The sequence below is a fragment of the Notechis scutatus genome, chromosome 5 (genome assembly GCF_049901735.1).
Source record: "Notechis scutatus isolate UNSWTSFEM ecotype Mainland chromosome 5, rNotScu1.2, whole genome shotgun sequence".
Lineage (NCBI taxonomy): Eukaryota > Metazoa > Chordata > Lepidosauria > Squamata > Elapidae > Notechis > Notechis scutatus.
Window position 1 is genome coordinate 2386082 of NC_142013.1, and position 5000 is coordinate 2391081.

At 44.9% G+C, this 5000-nt stretch overlaps 1 protein-coding gene across 1 annotated transcript in view; it reads left to right on the top strand.

Moving 5' to 3' along the window:
- C2CD3 (C2 domain containing 3 centriole elongation regulator) overlaps positions 1-1656 on the top strand; it is a 90237-nt gene extending 88581 nt beyond the window's left edge. Inside the window, exon 33 of the mRNA XM_087965947.1 lies at positions 1-1656. This exon is cut by the window's left edge and continues 336 nt beyond it. The gene's annotated coding sequence lies outside the window, so the exon portion shown is untranslated.
- Positions 1657-5000: the final 3344 nt, after the last annotated feature.

Sequence of the window (5000 nt, forward strand, 5' to 3'; positions counted from 1 at the left end):
AATAAAACCAGCACTTTGTTCTCCTGGAAGAACGTAGAGACACACCTGAACCAAGATAATGAACGTTGGCATCCCCTGCATCAAGTCATTTAAAAGGCAATTTGGGGTTTGGGGTGGGCAGCACACCAGGACAACTAACTCCTAACCCAGTGGTGGCTAACCTTTTGGGGCTCCTGTGCCGAAAATTGTGTGCCTGCTTGCGTGCCAGCACCCAGAACATAATGCGCAGGACTCCCCCATGCCTCCTGCGCATACACGCACGATCCTCGCACCCCCTCCCCCTTACCTGCGCTGTGCATTCACACAGCTGATTTTCGGGCCTTTTTCGGCCTCCCAGAGGCTCGAGGGAAGCCTCTGTAGTCTTTGTAGGCCGAAAAACGGGTCCGTTTAGCCACTTTCGGTATTTCCAGAAATACAGGAAGTGATGAAACGGCCCTGTTTTTCGGCCCAGTGAGGTAAGTTGGCCTGGAGCTCGCGTGCCCACACAAATGGCTCTGGGTGCCACCTGTGGTGGCATACCATAGGTTCGCCATCATGGTCCTATCCTGCCCACACCACCTTCTTTCCAGAGTCATGTTCCACCTCCTCGCATGAGTATTGACAGGACTGGCATGAGAGCTGCGAAGGTGCCCCTCTGGGCAAAATGACACCCAGGGCCCCTGGCATGGGACTTTAGCATCTTCCCCACTTTCTTCCACCCCTCATAGCAGAGGGTTACAGATTGCTCTTTCTTTTATTTTCCTTTCTTTCTCTCTTTTTCTTTCTTTCTCTCTTTTTCTTCCACTTTCTCTCTGTTTGCTCTTCTTTCTCTTTGTCTTTCTTTCTCTCCTTTCTATTTCTTTCTTTTTCTTTTTCTCTCTTTTGTCTTCCTTCCTTCTGTCTTTCCCTCCCTCCCTCCTTCCTTCCCTCCTTTCTTCCTTAAATATTAGTGTCACTTTGAAGAGAATCTACCTGCCAGACAAAACTGATTGTCACCTTAGCGATAGGAAGATAGGGGACAAAAAGCTGCATTGCAGCAACGGAATTATCTCCCCCACCATTCTCAAATCTTTTAGCTCCATGTCTTTCTTTTTCTTTCTTTCTTTCTTTCTTTCTTTCTTCCTTTCTTCCTTCCTTCCTTCCTTCCTTCCTTCCTTCCTTCCTTCCTTCCTTCTTTCTTCCTTTCTTTCTTTCTTTCTTTCTTTCTTTCTTTCTTTCTTTCTTTCTTTCTTTTTTTTGAGCATTGGAGAGGAACAGATTCGTTCCAAAGAGCTGCATCTCCAAAAATTTGCATTCTGTACCTTCGTACAGGCACCCTCCCTCCTTCCCTCTCTCTTTAAAAATCCACCCGGGATCTCTCGTTTACCTTTTCATTTCTTTCCATTTGTCTCCCATGGAAAAAAAAGTACCATCCTTTTCTGGATTCTCTGCCCGAAGGAATTTGCAAGTGAACACCTGAGTGTCCGGGGTTTAAAAGATATCCTTTTCCCGAACAACTTTTAAAAATTGTTTTTCTTTCCAGCACCAATCTCTCCAATCGATTGCAGGTTTCTGGCTTATCTGGCTATCCTGGATAAAGGCGTGGTTGTAGGAGAGCTGTTATGGGTTTAGGATGCCATTTTATATGCAAACGGGGGCCCTCCTTCGTTCTCTCCATCCATGGACGTTTTTCCCAGCCCTTCACAGCAAAAAAAGCAGCCAACTGCTTTGGAAATTTGCATCCAGCTGGGCAAATGTGTGACTCTGATTGTATATAGGCCTTGATTGTCCTGGTTTCTCAATTTTTTTATATTGGGGAAATATAATGCCTCCAAATGGAACCGTGCTAATTTATTTACAAAGTATTTTTAGTTCTTTTTTTATTGTGAGTCTAGGTTTTTATACAATAAAAACGATGTTATATTTTTCACGAATTCAAGCACATTTCTTTGATGGTGTTGTCATGTTTGAGGCAGGGGAGCAGCCTTTCTCAACCTCCGCCCTTTTAAGAGGTCTGAACTTCAACTCCCAGAATTCATGGGTGGCTGGGGAATTTTGGGAGTTGAAGTCCAAAAGTCTTACAGGGGCCAAACTCAAGAAACACGGCGGTAAACATTTACCTAATGCTTGACACTTTCTTCAGGAGCGGGTAAAATTTGAGAAGGGAAGGCACCGAGGCTGAGGGAATACCCAGGTTCTGTTGAGAGCAGTAGTGGCTAAACTTTTGGGGCTCGTGTGCTAAAAATTGTGCACGCACTCGTGTACCAGCACCCAGAATGCAAGCACGCACCCCTCCCCACGCCCCCTGCGCATGCGCACACAATCTCCCCCCCACACACACACACACACTGCACCTCACAGCTGATTTTTCGGCTGGTTTGAGGCCTTTTTCAGCCTCCAAGAGGCTTTTCAGGACGAATAATAGGCCCATTTCATCACTTCCGGTATTACAGGAAGTGATGAAATGGGCCTACTATTCGTCCTGCAAAGCCTTGCAGAGGCTTTTTCCAAGCCTCTGGGAGGCCGAATAAGGCCTCAAACCAGCCGAAAAATCAGCTGTGAGGTAAGTTTGCCTGTGGCATGCGTGCCATAGGTTCGCCATCACAGGTCTTGGGGTAGTCCTCAACTTATGACCAGTTGATTATCAACAATTCAAAGTTATGACGGACCTCAACCAGGCGAAAAAGGTTCATAAACTAGCATTCATGGATGGTTCCCCTCAAAAAATGCCCCACTGCAAACACTGGGTTTGGTTAACAACCATTGCAGATAAAGGTCGCAAAATCGGCGTTCAATTAACAAACATTGCAAACAAGGTCATAAAATCGGCGCTCACTTTTAACAACCATTGCAAAAAAAGATCACCAGCATAACCTAACCTACAACCAGAACACCGGGCTCAATTGCAGTCATAAGTCGGACTAATCTACATTACCATCCTACAGCTTAAAAATTAGGCGGTATGATAAATATTAAAATGAGAGCAAAGCAGGACCAGCCCAGCTGGTCCGTTCCTGCAAGGGGGTTAAAAATTGCAAAGGCAAATTGTTGAAAATTTGAAATTGAGAACGCAAAAACCAACAACTTTCTACTCTTGATTCTCATCACCCCCCAGCGGTGAAACATACGAATTGGGGATCGTGGGGAATGAGTACTGTGGAGGAAAGCAACGAGGCTGGTTTCTTACAGATAAAATATTTCCTTGTTTTAACTCGTTCTCCATATCCCCCACCCCAAAAAAAAAGATACACGGTTCAATTATTTTCATTCTATTCTCTCAGAAATCCTGATTTTTTTCCCCCTCCAACCCATGCATGCAGATTTCCTGTAACAGGTGCCAATAATCCAGTGGTGGAATTCAGCCGGTTTCCACCGGTTTCGGGGAACCGGTTGTTAACTTTCTGAGCAGTTTGTTGAACTGGTTGTTGGAAGAAACCATGACGGCAGAGATAACAGACAATAACAGATAGTCAGGGTTGGAAAGGACCTTGTAGGTCATCTAGTCCAACCCCGCACCCAAGCAGGAGAGGACCAGTTGTTAAATGAATTGAATCCCACCACTGCAAATAATCTGAATTATTTCTGGCTCATTCACTCCCAGGTAAGATATATACTATTGTTCCCGTTGAAGTCCCTTCGCGATGCTATCTTCTAGCAATATTTTTAATATTCTTGCCGTACAATCCAGCTGGTTGTGGGAACATTCTTTGGTTACTAGAGACACCCAAATAAGTGATGCATGTTTTCCTGAACTGTTTGTCCCAGAAACTTGAGAAGACCCTGGAATTTTCTCCTCCCAAGCAGAAAACTTTTTAAAAAAAATTCTTGTGACGTCTGCAACGACAGTGGTAGAGGTCACACCGTTTCCTGGCCTTGGGTGCCGTTACAACTGTAAATTGTAAGCACAATCTATTCCAAGAAACATCCCTCAGTAACTATGCAGAGAAGCGGCTGGCTCTTCTTCCGCAGAAGCTGGGCTGGGGACGCTTCAGTGTGGATTCCTTTAGTAAGCAAGGGGGTGGGCCAGATGACCTCAGGGATGCCTTCCAGACGGGCAACTCTAGCTCTGAAGGCCTTGCCCATTTGTGGATTTGCAGCAGATCAACCCATACAGGTAGTCCTCGACTTACAAGCAGGGTTCGGTCCTGTTGTTAAAGCAAGACAGTTGTTAAGTAAGTTTTGTCCCATTTTACGACTTGTCATGCCGCAATTGTGAATCACGAAGGCTGTTTAAAGTCAATGAAACGGTTATTAAGTGAATCTGGCTTTCCTGGTAAAAGCAGATTTGCTTAACGCCGGCATGATGCACTTAACAACTGCTGTGATTCGCTTAACCATGGCAAAAAGATTGCATGACTCACTTAACAACCAACTTGCTTAGCAAAAGGAAATTCTGGCCGCTTAAAACAGGTGTCTCGCTTAGCAACAGAAATCCTGAACTCAATTGTGGTCGTAAGTCGAGGACTCACCTGTACTGAATTCTCTCATTTTTCTAGATTGGCAGAGTCCCCAAAACAAATCTCCATCTCTTGCTAAACTGAGCTAAATATCTTCCCCAAATTAACACTGACTGTTTGCACAGAACTGGGTTAAACTGGTTGTAAGAATGCAGCCACCATACGCTACAGAAATGTGCAGCTTGGATTTTTGTAGAAAGAATCCAGGTAGTCCTTGACTTACGACCACAAAATGGAGCCCAAAATTTCCCTTGCTAAGCGAGACGGTTGCTAAAGTGACTTTTGCCCCATTTTATGACCTTTCTGTGCTGTAGCCATTAAGTGAATCACTAGAGTTGTTAAGTCAGCAACCTGGTTATGAAGCGAATCTGGCTTGTCAGAAGGCTGCAAAAGGGGATCTCGTGACCCCGGGAAAAACTGCAACCGTCATAAATAGGAACCAGTTGCCAAGTCTCTGAATTTTGATCAGGTCACCCTGGAGATGCTGCAACAGTCATAAGTGGGGAAAACAATCCCAAGTCCCTTTTGCTTCAGTGCCATTGTAACTTCAAACAGTCACTCTACGAATGGTTGTAAATCAAGGAC